The sequence below is a fragment of the Macaca fascicularis genome, chromosome 3 (genome assembly GCF_037993035.2).
Source record: "Macaca fascicularis isolate 582-1 chromosome 3, T2T-MFA8v1.1".
NCBI classification, from domain to species: domain Eukaryota; kingdom Metazoa; phylum Chordata; class Mammalia; order Primates; family Cercopithecidae; genus Macaca; species Macaca fascicularis.
In genome coordinates, this window is record NC_088377.1 from 3,723,210 (window position 1) to 3,739,113 (window position 15,904).

At 58.5% G+C, this 15,904-nt stretch overlaps 1 long non-coding RNA gene across 2 annotated transcripts; it reads right to left on the reverse strand.

The window, feature by feature from the left end:
• Positions 1-392: 392 nt before the first annotated feature.
• On the reverse strand, positions 393-10,053 carry LOC123572432 (uncharacterized). 2 transcript variants are annotated; one of them, XR_012431956.1, is made up of 3 exons: positions 2,733-10,053; positions 2,166-2,350; positions 393-1,098 (listed from the first exon to the last, which is right to left on the reverse strand). It is a non-coding gene; the product is annotated as an uncharacterized lncRNA (long non-coding RNA). The 2 variants fall into 2 exon arrangements; XR_006696996.3 differs by having other exon boundaries at positions 2,166-2,416.
• Between the last annotated feature and the right edge of the window lie 5,851 nt (positions 10,054-15,904).

Here is a 15,904-nt window from a genome sequence, read left to right on the forward strand (position 1 = left end):
AAAAGCCTATTTCCAAATAAGTCACATTCTGAGGTACTGGGGGTCAGGACTTCGGCATACACATGGGGTAGTGGAATGGAGACAGACGTAATTCTACCCACAACAATCCCCTCATAAGCAAAGAACTTCTCCAAACGGAAATAAAGAAGCCTCAGCGGCCTGTTACATTAAACTGGAGACTAGGCCCCAAGAGGCCCAAGCAGACGGTGCCAGGCAGGCCTCGCAAGTGACCTCACCCTTACTTGAGTTGCAGAGGTAAGCAAAACTGAGCTATTTATTGTAAATGCCTACATGAAAGAGAAACAGAACTTAAGCTCCACCAATCAGAAGCAGCCAACAAACTTACGTAACCAGGGACTTTCCAATGGGATGGACCCAATAAAGAAACTGCATACCTGCAGCCAATCAGGTTCTTTCTCTGCTTCACCTCTGGCAACTGCCGTATCTGTGACCAATCAGATAACCTCTCTGGTGTGTGTTAGGCAACTGCATACCTGCAGCCAATCAGATACCTTCTCTGTCTGCCTGCGGCCAATCAGATATTTCTCTGCTTTACAAGCGGCAACTGCGTGCCTGTGGCCAATCGGATACCCTCTCTGGTGTGCGTTAGACAACTGCGTACCTGCGACCAATCAGATACTTTCTCTGTCTGCACCTGTCCTAGCAGAGCTGCCCCCGTGTTCCCTTGGTGGAGCTCCCTATCCACTCTGCTGTGGGGCTCCCCGATTCATGAATGGTGGTTTGCTCAAGTCAACTCTCTAAAAAGTGTACTATGCCTCAGTTTACCTTTTTAAAACAGACCTCAACTTGAAAGGCAGGCCGAGAACAGGAGTAGGGAGTTCTCAAGGATGTAAACATAAGGGGCCGCTAAACGCCGGGAAGAAGGTTCGACCTCATCAATCGGCAAAAGAATTTACGTCCAGACACTACGGCTTCCCTGCTGAACTGGAGAAATTGTATTTAACTGGTCATCCTCAGTGCGGCGTAAATGCAGGTAGACTTTTAGAGGATGTTGTCAACGTGGATCTGCAACCTGAAAACGTTCCTTCAATCCTGGGCTTCTATTTCTGATCCTCGAACATAAGGAAAGATCCCAAGCTATGGGAAAATATTGATGCAGAAAAAGATTCATCTCAGGGTAATTAAAAAATGCACAGAAGCAAATCCAATATAGCAAAAGGAGAGATTTGGGCATATCCATAAGAGAGAATGTCGTACAATCATTACAAATTACATTGAAAAGGGATACTAAAGGTACTGGAGACCCCCATGGTTACAGTGTACACCCCCTACACACACACACGTTGGATTAAAATCGTACCTGGGAGTGAGTTTATAGAGGTATGACTGAGTGTCAATGCGAACAGGCCATGTCCCAGAAAGGAGACTTTTATATTTACAAGAAGAGGGGGCCTGCCACACCTCGCAGGGCCAGGAAATGCCAGTTAGGTTGGGGAGGAGCAGGCACCAGCCTTTCTTGGCGTTTCCTCGGGAAAGGCAGGACAGGTGGGTAGACAGCTCAGGACTGGCTGGCCTGAACAATTCTGGTGGACTTTGGGGCGTAGGGGCTGTCCCTGCTTGCCTGGCTCTGGGGTCACCTAGGGCAAGGAAAATGCTGGCTTGGTGTACCAGTGAGATGAAGCGGGTGGTTGGAGTATAGTCAGGACTGGCTGCTCTAGGCCAAGCCCTATGTTGGCTCTGAGATCAGCCCGCTCTGGGAGGGACAGTCTGCAAGAGTCTCTGAAAGCCAGAGCATCAAGAATACAGAAAACAAGAAAATTATAGTGAATGCAATTGGCCCTGTGACAAATGGATGCCAAAAAGACAAACGCAGAATCTCAGAAAACCCAGCTAGAACACACATGCGCGCGCACACACACGCGCACACACACATTATTTAACTATGCTTTTGAAATGCACAGAAACAGTCAACACTGGAAGGAAATATTCCAAAATGTTGATGGTGTTCTCTTTGTGTTGTGAATATATGGTGGGTTTTTCTCCTTCTGTTTCTTGTAATGCTCTTAATTTTCAAATTCTCTGTCAATGAATATGTATTATTTTTATAGTCAGGAAAAAAGGATTTAAACTATTTACCAGCTGCCTGGACAGGAGGCCTCAGCCGGGGGTGCCCTGAACCCAGTCGGCCCCGTTCCCTCACCTACCGGGCTGGGGGACTGTACTGCTGCACGTCACTGGGGCACCGTGTCTCCTTCTGCTGGGCTCTCGAAGAGCTGGGAGGGAGGTGTGTCGGAGAAGCATGTGTGGTGATGCCAGCAGTGAGACGGGGCCCAGGGCATGTTGGTGACTATCAGCCATTCCACAGATGGTGTCTTGGGCTCTGCGGAGCCTGTCCCGAGGACAGCAGGCTCAGCGTGACGGGCCAGGAGTCCTCTGCACCCCTCTCAGCTGCCACCTAAGCCCGGGCAGGGGGAACCGGCCAGGACTCAATACTGTCCTCACCAAGGGGGCGGGACCCAAGTGGCAGGCACACTGTTGGGATGGTGGGGCTTTGGGGCCTCAGCCTTCACCTGCACACCCACCGCCTCACAGATCTCCCAGACTTCCACCCCAGTGGGGGGCCAGGGTCCTGATCTGCCCGGGACTTCCTTGGTTTCAGCACTAAAAGCCCCATACCCTGCTAGTCCAGGCCAAATGGGGAGAGTTAGGTGACCTCAGAGCCCTGAGCCATGCAGGATCCCCCACATCCCCACGTCTCGACCCCCTCTCACCCTAGATCTGGTCTGAGTGGGAGTCAATCCTGCAGTCCCAGTGGTCTGTGACAGTCACGGTTCCCTGGGATCCACAGCTCCCAGCTACCTGGGGGTGGGACAGGTGTCAGAGGGCTTAACTGCACCCCTGCGCTAGGGGCTGTCCTCCCCAAAGGTCCTAGGGGACCTAGGGCCCGCCCCTCCTGACAGATGCTGGGCCACCTGTGATGGGGGCGGAGGGACTTCACCGTTAGCTCCGTCTGGAAAGGGTGTGTGAGAGAGCCGAGGTGTGGGAGAGAAGATGGGGTGTGGGGTGGGAAAGAGTGAGTTTGGGGAGGAAGAGAATTACCTTGGGATTTTATACTGAGGTGACCCAGATAGTTCCTCCTCCGGAACATACCTTGGTTCAGTCGTGGCCTTCAAGAGGGCAGCCAGATTGCCAGAGAACTCATACCTTTTATTAACATTTTCTTTCAACCGCAGTCATTACGTAGGAAGCATTGGTTAGAAATTATGGGCCGCGCGTGGTGGCTCACGCCTGTAATCCCAGCACTTTGGGAGGCCGAGGTGGGTGGATCACGAGGTCAGGAGATCGAGACCATCCTGGCTGACACTGTGAAACCATGTCTCTACTAAAAATACAAAAAATTAGCCGGGTGTGGTGGCGGGCGCCACTACTCAGCTACTCAGGAGGCTGAGGCAGGAGAATGGCGTGAACCCGGGAGGCGGAGCTTGCAGTGAGCCGAGATCACACCGCTGCCCTCCAGCCTGGGGGACAGAGCGAGACTCCATCTCAAAAAAAAAAAGAAAGAAATTATGGCAAAATACCCTTTTGCTCATCGATTGGCTCCACTGCACATACGCACAATCTACACACACGTTCGTGTGTCATCAGAACCATGACTCGAGACGATTTAAATGCAGAATTGAGAAAAACAAACATGCCCAACCGCATTCGGAAACCAGCCCTTTCCAGCCTCCCTCCCAGGGACCCAGAAAGACAGCTCCATGGCAGTCAGAAGACAGAAGCAGAGTCTCAGCTGCTCCATGGAGCACCCTGGGACTTAAGGTGTCACTTGCCTCGGTTTCCCCGGAAAGGGTGAGAGAAGGCGGGGGGCCTCTTACTTTCCTTCCTTTGTACACAATGGCTGTCTCCATGAAGGCCACCAGGGCCATGGAAGTGAGCGGCAGGACTAGCTCCTAGAGGGCAGAGCCAACCCTTCTGTGGGAGCCCCTTCCCAAGGGTGGCGCGGTGGGCGGAGGCTGCCCCTTCAGCCTCCTAAGCTGAGGTCAGACAAGGCCTCCAGGGGGTTGTGCTGGCTGCCCTCCCCCTGGGTGCTGGCTGCCTCCTCCTCCAGCTTCAGCCCCGGCATCCTTTAAAAAGCCAGCGCCACCTTAGAGCCGGGTGATTGAATCCAAGACACTGGCCTTTTATTCATGTCTCTGCCAACTGCTGTTTCAGGCTCTTGTCAGACACACTGATGGCTTCCAGCAGGACACGGGTAGATTTCTGACTATGAAATGATTGTGTTTCCACAGCAGCCGCAGGCAAAACGGGAAGGGTTCAACTGGCTTCCTCTCCTGGAACATCTGGGGATTTTTATTACACGTCACTGTCTGTGACAACCTCTGGGCCTTTGGAATATTCCGGCACGACTGCCGGCTCCTTGAGCTCATCTTGACTCAGCCACAAGATCCTGGGCAAGGCCGTGGTGCCCTGGACAGGTCAAGAGCGGATCGGGACAGGGTTCGCAGCGGCAAGGGGAGGGCTTCTCGCAGGGAAACGCAGTCTGCATCGCCATGACCATGTCTCGGGGCTGCCCAGGGCAGGTCCAAGGTGGGTCCAAGCGGGCTGGTGGGTTTCTGGGTGTGTCATTTGCTCTCCCCGGTGTGTGTGCGGGCACCGCCCTTGGAAACCCTGGGCCCTGCTTCCTCGCTGCAGCTGGAGCCCTGTCCTGTAGGGTCCTGAGCTCGGAGGGGCTGTTTCACTCTGAGCCTGGCTGGGTCCTCTGGGGTCTCTTCTGGGCGACAAGGGCAAACTCGTGGAGCTGCAGGATTTTGAGAGTTGCAGGAAACAAGACCTGAACTCAAAATAACTTTAAGACACAAAGGAAGTTTGTGGAGAGTCCCTGGAGGAGCTGGCCTCGGGGACTTCAGCGACCCAGTCCCCTCCTACTGTCCACCCTGTTTCCCTCTGGGTAGGGCCTCTTTCTCTCCTCTGATGGATGGGACTCCTTCTGGGCCTGGCCTGGCCATACAGCACCCCACAGCCTGCATGGTGGCCCAGCCGGGATACCTCCAGCCCCAGTGGCAAGAGGTCCCCCACTGATGCTGCGGAGGCAGGAAGGGGCGGGATACAGCCGGCGGCAACCATATCCAGCGTCCACCGCACCCCCAAGACCCCCAGGTGGGGCCCCGAGGTGGGGACAGGAGTTCCAGCCCAGGCCCTGATGCCCAGTGCCACATGCGCCCGGCGAGCCCCTTCAGCGTCGTGGGTCTGTCCTTCAGCCACAGGACGGGAACATGAGGCAGCTGCAGGGCAGCACCTGCAGCCGTGGCCAAATTCAGCCTGCCCGTGTCTGACCACAGGCTAGGAATGATTCTAACATTTATAAATGATTGGGGGAAAAGAGAAGGCTTTGTGACACGTGAAAGTTAAACAGAATTCCCATTTCCGGGTCCGTAAACACAGTGTAATTGGCACAAGCCACACCCACTCTTCCACATCTGTGGATGCTTCTGGACTTTGAGGGCAGAGACCACGAGGCCCCTTCCAGAGACGGGGTGCTGACCAGAGGCCCCTCCCAGAGACAGGGTGCCGACCGGAGGCCCCTCCGAGAGACGGGTGTTTATCACTCCGCCGGCTCGGGCTGACTAGGAATTCAGCCTCCGTCAAAAACTCCAGAATCCTTCGTTGTGGTTTTTAGGCCCTACATTTTTTTCTAATATGCAAGAAAACCAATCTATGACCGTTCAAAAGTAGATGCTAAAATCACATTCCGCTGCAAGCATCCTAAGGCCCGGCCTGATTTGAGGCCTCTTCCCACTGGGTGTCCTGGGGTCCCTGGGTCCTGATGTCCCTTCCCTGCCTGGGCTGTGACGGTCACCAGGCTAGCTGGGCCAGAGCCAGGCTGGGGGCCGGCACTGTGGACAGGGAAGGAAGCTGCCAGGCACATCTGCCCTCCCTCGGTCGGCCCTGAACAGCGAGTTGTTCCATCACATGCTCTGGAAGAAAGGAATTAAAAAAGGTCCAGGCTCTTCGTGCGCTCCTCAGAGGAACAGACGGGCCGCTGGCTTGTTTCCTGGGAGTTTGTGCACGGGTCATGATGGGGCATCTGTTTCTCAGGCCCACGGTCTGACCAGTCAATTGTGCTTTGGGGCAGTGGGGGAACCATCTGGAAGGTGCAGGTGCCTGCTTTCTGTAGGGTTGGGGGTTCACCTCTGCCTTTGCAAGTGGGCCTGGTGGGAAAGGCAGGCCCTGGGGTCTGAGCCACATGGCCTGGGGTTGAGGTAACCACAGGGTTCCTTGGTGGCTGTGGGGGGTGAGGGCTGAGGGCCTCTCAGTACCAACTGGAAGGTCAGGCCCAGCCACCTAAAGCTGCTGGTGGGCTCCAGGGCCTGTGGACTCTACTTTACACCCAAAACAGACAGATGGGGGCGACACCAGAGCTCCCCAAGGGGTACGGAGACCTGGGTGGTGTCTGACCCCCTCATTGTGGTCTGGGAGCTGCCGGATCATGAAGATCGTATCTCAGAAACATTCCTCTGGGACTGCTATCTTGGCCCAAGCTGCAGAGTCCAGCGTGGTCATTCCTGGCAGAGCGGTCAGTCAGCAGCGGGCCAGGAAGCAAAGGCTCACAGACCTCACTCCTCAGCCTGCTGCAGGCAGGCGGTGGTCACACTCCTGACCGGAGACTTGGGATTCCTGGATGGTGCGTGCCGTGGGGGCACCGGCACAGAAGAGGCCCTCCAGGGGCAGTGGCTGCCCCTCCCCAAGCAGCCAGGCCAGGTATTGGGTAGGCCTAGAACCTCTTCTGGGCCTCCCACTGCACCATCTCCCAGCCCTGCTCAGTGGGCCCCAAGCCGGGGAATGGCGGCCGTCCATGGCTGACTAGAAGCCTCCGAGTGCAGCAGAGGCTGTGTGGGCTTCCCCTGAGGCAGGCCTGCTGTCCACAGACGCTCACTGCAATCTGCCCCTTGGGAGCCCTCTGGAATGAGGGGATGCAGGGGGAGGCCCGGTGGGAAGCTGCCTGGTCTTTGGGGCAGGTGAAAGAAGTGTCTTCTGTAGGAGGAGGGGGTGGTGGAGCCTCAGCAGGTCCTTGAGAAGGGCCTCCCCGACAGCCAGAGATCCAGAGGAGGAAGAAGCGTGGGTTTAAACAGGGTCACGCCAGGGTCGGGGCCGGGGGGCTGATTCATGAAGGAAGGAGTGGGGCAGGAAAGAGCAGAGGAACCCGCAGGGAGGGCCTCCATCCAGGAGCACAGGGAGGACAGGCCCCCGCTCAGCTGCACGTGACTCGGCCTGGGCGCTTTCTTACAGCTCCTGGGCCTCGCCTGTTCTCATGGGTCACGTGGTGGATACGGGATTGACCGCGACCCTCCACCCCGCCCAACTCAAGCTGATGAGTTCCCTAATCTTTTGCTCCTGTTGGCAGAAAATAAGCCAGTAACACCCTCCCCCCAGAGAGGCCCAGGGAACCTCTGCATCAGGTCCAGAGGCCCCTGGAAAGATGTGATTAAAATGAAGGAAGCCAGAGCTTGTCCTCGCTGAGCTCCAGTTGGGCACACGCTTTTCATACCCTCTCGGCGATGGGTAACTGGGGCTCTGCAGGCCAATGTCTCAGACCCAGATGAGATGATGCAGTCTGGGCGGCCAGGCACGCTTCCTTCTCCCCCAGCCCTGGAGCAGACGCTAACCCACGTCTGTGGGAGTTCTCACACCCCAAACCCGGCTCCCAGCCAGAGTGTGGTCTGGAGCGGGGTCCAGATCAGAGACAACTTCCAGGAGCTGCTTGAGCTGGGAGTGAGGAGCCTTTTCGGAGGGGGCTGGGGCACAGGGACGCGCCCACGGAGTGAGGAGCGTCTCCGGAGGGGGCTGGGGCACAGGGACGCGCCCACCCAGGTCGAAGAGGCTCCCGGACAGCTCCATACGTATCTACAGGAAGCAGTCAGAGAGTGCGGGCACCTGGCTTCCCTGCACTTTGAACGGACGGCTTGAGACTTGCATGGAGGCCCTTGTGATGTCATCAGGGAGGCGGACGGTCACGCTGGCCCTCGCTGCAGTGTGGGTTTCTGGGGTGTCTTCTCTGCGGGGAGAGATGCCTGTGGGAAGGGGCTACTCCCCTGCCCTGGGAAGTTCTGACACCCAGCAGACGTGGAGACATGAGAGAGCGTGGCCCCAGCTGTTTATTCAGTTGTTCCTTGGTTTTCTCGTATATTCGTGTGACTCCTGTAGCAAGGGTCCACCATGCACCATGCTCACAAGCAGCCTTTCCAGTCCATAATGCAGCCCCCAAGATGAGGCAAGAGAGGCCCCGGGAGACCAGGGCTGTCGGTGGGCGATGACCTGGCTTTGGTGTGCAGCATTTGCCAGTTCCCATGGTGCAAACACTCCCAGCATGGCCAATTCCAAGCTCCCGACGTGAGGTCACGAGACACCGTCGGGACGAGACACCCTAGTCCATAAACTGGGGCTCCCAACCACCAGCCACAGCTTTGCTGCAGCCCAGGGAGTTCAGCGGTGGTGCAAGGAAGCTGCGTTCCCCTAGTTTGCAAGTGAGAATATTGAGACCTCGAGAGGCGGACAGGCTGCGCAAGGCGACATGTATAGTGAGAAGCAGAACGGACCCAGATGCAGACCTTCCTGTGCAACTGAAGGTCCCTGCCTCTCTCTGCCCTCTGCTGCTCTGGCAAGGTTGGATGGGGGCTGGGGTCCTGGAGACTGGCTCACTCCCAGCAGAAGTTCCAGCCTGCTGCCCCGGGGTCGGGACCTGGGGACTGCCGTGCAACACCAAGTGGCCGGGAGCAGCCCGCTCTTCCTCCCAGCCTTGGTCTCAGGGCCCTGGGCTCCTGCCAGCCTCCCTCTCTCCAAACTCGGCTTCCTTCCTGGGTGCCCTGGGCTTGGAGAACATTCAGGCAGGTTGGGGCAGAGCCCGCAGGGTCGGCGTGCACCCCCAGAAGCCCCCACCCAGGCTTTCTTCTCACATTCCTCGTTTGGAAACAGCGATGTTTGCTTTTGAAGGGCACCGGGGTGTACGCTGCACTTAAAGGAGGACCGCTGAGTATTTTCTTAACAGAAGAGCAAATATTTATGTCTTAGGAACTAAAGGGCAGTTTGGCGTGTGTGGGATATTGACTCTCAACTGGGGGTGGGCAGGGAAACAAACCCTTGGCTGTCTTTGGCCTCACTCAGCCCAAACGAGCGGAGACGTCTCCCTCAGTCTAGGGGCCACCTGGGCCTCTATCCACCTGCAGAGAGAAAAGGAGGGCCGAGTCGGCTGTGCCGGCGACGACTCCTCACCTTGGGGTGACTGAGCAACCCTCGACCAACCCCTCCTGACCACCACCTTCCGCAGCGGGGGCGGTGGGTCCTTCCTTCTCTCTGGCTTTTGCTGTGCCTGAGGGCAGAAACCCTTGCGTGGTCCCCCCTCCAGACCTGTCCACACTTGCAGGTGACGGCCACCAGCCCGGCCATGTGGGGAGCATGACTGCCAGCCTGCTGTGCGTCAGTAAATGCAGCCTGGGTCAAAGGGTCAGGTTATTAAAGGTAAACACACACACCCTCCAAGGCTAGTGCAGCGGGGAGGCAGCGGGAGGAGCTGCGGGGGAGCCCACGGAGAGAATGGAGCCTCCTAAGGATCCCCAGCACCCACTTCCTGGGGGGTGAGCTGCAGCCGGAGCCCCTGGGTTCGCCCAAGCCCAGGATCTGCCTTTGGGGCCCTCTGACACCAGCCCTGCCCAGGAGTGCTCTGCCCAGGAGTGCCAGCCCAGCCCTGCTGTGGGAGCACGTGGGGCTCTCTGGGGAGCAGGCTGGCCCTGACCCCAGCAGGAGATGCAGTTCAGGGACCTCCCCAGATGGGGGGGTCCTGCCGAGGTGCACCTGCCTGTCTGCTGGTGGCTTGGCTTCCTAACCCCATGGCAATCCTGCTGCACGCTTCTGGAAGTTTCCACCAGCAATCCCGTGAGCTCTGGGTCTGCACTTCAGCTATCTGCATGGAAAAGGACACCTGCTTTGTAAGTAACCCGCGTGTCTGTGGCCCCAGTTCAGAAGCAGGGTTGTCCCTGAAGCTGCCGGTGGCCCTGGGTTGCTGGGAGCAGAGGGTCAGCACAGTACAGCAGTGTTCCCGCCCAGGGCAAAGCCAGGACAAGGCCTTATAGGCCAGGAGAGGGGAGGGCGGTGGCTCCCTGCTAGGCCACCAGACGGAAGGTAAACAGCGCTGGGGGCTGGTCGCTCCTGTCTCCAGGCAAGAATGCACAGGCCGCGCCCCAGGCAGGTGCGTTCCCCACGGAGGGTTCTGCCCTCTGAAGGCCACCCACACAGGTGGTCTCTTCAGTGGCTGAGAGGTCACAGGCTGCTGCATTCCCCATCCTTACACAGCTCTGACCGCCTGGTGAACTTGGGCTGTGCACACAGAGGGGTGTCTCCACACAGCAGAGCGTCATGTCCACCGTGTCCCGTGACTGTCTGCCTCACGTATCGGAGAAAGGTGGCTGGAGCCAGTTCTCACCTCGGGCTGCCTGTCGGGGGCAAAGGTGCCCTGGAGGGGCCTCACATCATTGTCCTCAACCCGTCTTGTCCCGCCCACCTGGACACACCCTGACCCTGAACAGCTGCCCCATTGTCAGCCCCCAGGTGGCCATTCTTAGCCCCTGGACACCTGCTCTTTCATGCCCACTGAGTACAGGGCAGAGGGTCTCAGCCCCAGATGCACAGTGTGTGTGTGTCGTGGAGGGGGACAGAGAAACGGTCAAAATCCTGAGACACACTCTCTGCTGTTATGCGTGTGAACGTGTGCTTGCATTGCACACACACATATGTGCTGTGTACGTGTGTGCACACGTTTTGCACACGTGTGTGTACATGTCCTGTACATGTGCTTGATGTGTGTGTGTGCATATGTATGTGCAAGCGAGTGTGTTGTGTGGGTGTGCATGGCAATGTATGTGTAAGCCCATGTGTATGTGTGTGTATGTGTGTGTGCATGTGTGCATGTGTGTATGCGTGTGTGTGCATGTGTGCATGTGTGTGCGCATGTGCATGTGTGTGCACATGTGCATGTGTGAGTGTGTGCATGTGTGTGCGTGTGTGTGCATGTGTGTGCACGTGTGCATGTGTGTGCACGTGTGTGCATGTGTGTGCACGTGTGCGTGTGTGTGTGCATATGTGTGCGTGTGTGTGCGTGTGTGCATGTGTGTGCGTGTGTGTGCATGTGTGTGTGTGCATGTGTGTGCACGTGTGCGTGTCTGTGTGCACGTGTGCGTGTGTGTGTGCACATGTGCATGTGCCTATTTAAGGGTGCACAAGTTGCTCCGGCAGGCTGGCAGCGTGTGTCCGTGGAGCGGTGGGAGGCGCTCGCCAGGGCAGCTGAGATCTCCATGGTGGCTCCAGTCTGGTGGGGCCTAAAGGGCTCGCCAGGCCTCCCGTTATGCAGCCTGGCTCCCACGTGGCTCTCAGAGGGCTCATTCCTTGGAGGAGCTGTTAAGAAGCCCAGGTATAAAGGGACCCGGAGGAAATAGGACACGGCCCACATGCCGCTCACCCCCATGCAGAGGCCACCCTGCATGACCCCATGTGTCACCTTCACACCCCTGGGCAGGCATGGCGCCTGCCTCACAGCCTGTGGGCACCCTGGCCTGAATTCCTGCCATGCTTCAAGTGCCACCTGGACCAAACAGCCAGTGACCAGAGTCAAGGGGCCACCATCCACCGGGGAACAGGGAGACGAGCAGGAGCTGGCCTGGCAGGCGGAATCTGTGGCTTCATGGGGCCACTGTCCCCACCAGGAGCTTCAGAGTATCTGCCTCTCCCTGACCTCACAGGAGCCCCACAAGCCATGCTGGCTGCCCCCTGAAGAGCAGCTGACGACCTCGAATGGCAGGCCTCACACCAGAGCCCCCCCTTCCCCGCCGGGCAGCCTAGGGCTGCCAGCTGGGACGGCGGCAGCTGCCCGGGGAGCTGGGAGCTTTTGATGTGCGTCAGTGCTGAGCTGGCCAGGAGGGGCTCACGCCGGGTGCTCAGCAGCCACCGGGAGTCACGGTGACATCACAGCTCTGGGGGTGCAGTCAGGGTCCTGCAGGAAGACAGGGGAGGCTGCACGCAGCCCAGTGCTGTGCCCACACCCATGTCTCCCCAGGAGCTGGGTTTTTAAAAGTAGTTTCCACAATACAAGCACCAGGTCAGTCCCCCGAGAGGAGGTGGAAGCCAGAACTGTCTCCCACGACGGGCTGCCCTGACGCCCCCCAGCAGTGGACCAGCCACCGCGTGGCCACCAAAGGACTCCAGCTCCAGCTAATTGAGGGGCTTGGCAGGAGCTCTGGTCACAGCTGGAAACCTGCAATTTCACTGAGATGAAAGGGTCCTCAAAGGATCCTCCTGAGAAACGCGGCGGCCAGGAGGGGCGGGAAGAATGCTCACTTCTGGGGTCCCTACGGGCGCTCCAGGGAGCCCCAGGCGTGAGTGCAGCACTTACCTGGGAAAGAGCCAGGTTTGAGTCCCGCTATGTAACACCACATGTGTCCCCTCCCGCCCTCCCTTCGTCACTGACCCCGCCCACCCAGGAACAGAAGACGTGAGTCATCTCCGACATTCCACGCTTTATCCTTGCAAAGGCCTCCCACGAAGGCAGCTCCCCACACCCCGCCAACCTACCCTGAGTCAGTCAACAGCCCAGGCACCGTCCAGGTGCCCCCGCCAGCAGGTTGCCCCCAACTCCTGGCAGCAACTGCCCCCGACAGCCTGACCTGCCTCCCTCAGCTCACCTCTGCAGACGCCCTCTGCTCCTCAGCTCAGACACCCCACCTCGGCTGACGGCTGAGCTCCAAGACGGCCCCTCTCCCCAGGCTGGAGGGGTCATGCCTGGGCCACAGCTCCCAGTCTGGGGAGGGGACTCTGCTGGTGATCAGGGCTGGCTTTAAACATTGAGGACAGACTCACTTGTGTTTAAAGACCCTGGGCAGAGCCTGCTCACTGGATCCCGTTCCCAGCCACAAGGAGAGCTGGGTGCCCCTGAGGTTCCTTGCTGGGGCTCTGTCCAGTCCCAGGCCAGGTGGGACCAACAGCTCCACTGACCTGTAGCCCCCTTGGGGTGCGAGGTTGGGAGCCCTGCCTAGAGGCAGATGCTCATGCCTTGGTCATCTTTGGAGGACACCTGTCCCTCCTCAGGGCTCCCAACCTGTCCCTTTTCCTCAGCCCCTGCAGCCCACCCATACCTGGTGATGTCCCGGGACAGAGGTGCCGCCCTGATGGAGGAGGCCGTCCTACCAGGTGCGATCGTGCTGTCTCCCTAAGCCAGTCTGGCTCTTCACGGACCTTGTTCCAGGTGAAGAATTCCGGGCTCAGGGAGGCTGTGGCCACTCCTGGTCACACACTCATGGGGGCAGAACTGAGATTCCCGTGGGGCTTGTTGCTCAGTCCATGTCTCCCTGCCCCTGTGGTAACAGACGGCCAGACACTCAGTGGCTGGAACATGCGGATCCATCCTCAGGCTTCTGGAGGTCGATGTCCCGACCCAGCTCTCACTGATGGAGATGAGAGTATGGGCCGCGCAGCCTTCCTCCTGCGGGCTCAGGGAGAAGCCCCTTCCCTGCCTTTTCCTGCTTCCCAAGGCCACCTGCATTCCCTGGCTCATGGCCTCTTCCTCAGTTTCAAGCCAGCCGTCGGGGGCGGGGCCCTCGTACTGCGTCTGATGCTGGGTGTCCGCCCTCCCCTGCCCTCTGTGCTCACACTGGGCCAGCTGGGGAATCCAGGTGCCTCTCCACTGCCAGCCGGGTAGGGACCTGCCCCAGCTCCCCTCTGCCATGTAAGGTGAGACAGTTTCACAGGTCCCAGGATTAGGGCGTGGTCATCTTTGGGGCCACTACGCTGCGGGTCATGCTCGACTGAGCTCTGGGGATGCACATGCATGTCCATCCTGATGGGCCAGGAGGGGTAGGCAGAGCCACAGGCTGGAGACGCCTGGTTCCTAGAGCACTATCCTCATAGACAGAGGCTGACAGGAGGCTGCACGACCCGTGAGCGCCAGTGTTGATAGGGCAGTGGAGGAGGACACACTGGGATTGTTCACATAAAAATATGAGATTCCAAAAAACGGGGGCTTTGTCAGGGGCACCTGGGACACCTCCCAGATCGTTGGGGGTAGTTCACAGTCCCAAGATGAGAGTGTGCTCCAGGAAAGGGTGACCTGCCCCCAGATGGTTCTCACAGCCGTGGCAAGCAGGGGCTGGGGGTGGCAGCTGCCCGTGTTACTGCAGAGAAGAACAGGAGAGAAAGAGGAAGGAGGCCACGGGAGAGACCCGCGGAGGCCGCAGGAAGGAAGAGTGACGGAGGCTGCTGGCACGCCAAGGATCCAGACCTGGAAGGAAACAGGGTCACACAGACCCTGGAAGGAGCTGGGGTCCCAGGGGAGGGAAAGTGGAGTCTCAGCCCCGGTTGGGCTCCACCCACCCCAGAAACTCAGGCTTCCTTTCCAGCCACACCTGTGCAGTAAAGCCAGTTTCCTCCTGCCCGGGACAGCGCCCCCCACCAGAGCCTACGGCCGCGGCTGGGGTTTGTCCGGGCACCCCTGAGGCTCAGGAGTGGTGGACTTTCCGGAAGGAGCTGGCAGAGAAATGACAGAGTCCCACCCGCCTGCTTCTGCAGACCCTCCCGGGGACAAGCAGCCACTCTGGGCTCCAGTCCTGGAGTCAAGGGAACAGGAGAGGCCAGCCCAGGATGCAGTGAGGTGCCTCCTTGTCCCCTGGCTCTGGGGGTTGCTTTCTTTGGAGGTCATGACCAATGGACAGCAGGGACTGGCACCACTCACGCCTATCCCATCAGAGGCTTCTGAGCTGGGAAACCAGGGAGCTCCTTTGGTGAAAACAGATGGGATGGGAGCAGGGGAAGGACAGGATGGGAATCAGGAGGGGATGGAGGGAGGGAGGCGGGCAATGTACAGGAGAGAGGTGCCAGCCTGGAAGTTCCCCACCTGCCCTGGCGTGGCATGGCACAGCATGGCGTGGTGGGTCCTCGTGACCAGGGGCTTTCTTTGCCCTCTCTCCAAGGCTCTCGGACACCAGAGCTCAGCCAGGTCATCACAGCCTGGGGCAGTCAGGACAGGTTCTGGGGCCTGCAGCAGCTCACCCCTCCAGCATAGCACCTGGCCAGTCTGATTCCCAGGATCTTTCCTGCCTTCTCACCACTCCTGGGTTCTGGAGCTTGCCCGGGCCCCGTCGGTGTGAGGCCTGGCTCTCCTGAAGAGCCCTGAGACAGGCCCTGGCCCTGAGCTCAGCCTGGACGCTGCGGGCACGGGTGATGCCAGACGCTTTGCCGTGGTGCTGGCCTTGCACAGGTGCTGCTGGGATTCCCTGGCTGTGTGTGCCATCCTGGCATGCTGCAAGACAGGCATCTCTCAGAGTCTGGGCAGGAAACAGATGGCCCACTCATTGGGGGTGTTTGAAGAGATTTGTTCATGAAAAGAGCATTTTCAGAGATGTTGGCAGGTTGAGGGAAAAACACCAAGGGGCCTGTGGTAGTGGAAGGTGTGACCACCCCCAGGACCAAAGAAGCAAAGGAAAGAGAGTTGCTGCCAGAGCTGGGGTCAGAGCCCCGGGGAGGGACCACCTGGCAGGAGGGTGTGCTCCTGGAGGGATGTGGTCAGAAGGCCCCTCCTGTCCTGTCTGTCCTTCCTGAATCTGATGTCCTGCTACCATCTTCGATTGGCTGAAGCCCCAAACAGAAGCCCAAAGGTGAAGGAGCCTAGTGGGAGAAGTCACCTGCCTGGCAGGCAGCTTTCTGAAGTGCAGTACCGGTGGCAAGAAGAGGGATGGAGAGAGGATGTGGGGCAACCAGAAATATCCAGTCCTTACCTCTGAGAGTAGTAGCTAGGTGGTGGTGGTGGTGGTGATGGTGATGGTGATGACAGTGACGGTGATGGTGATGGTGATGACAGTGACGGTGATGGTGGTGATGGTGATAGTGGTGATGGTGGTGATGGTGATGA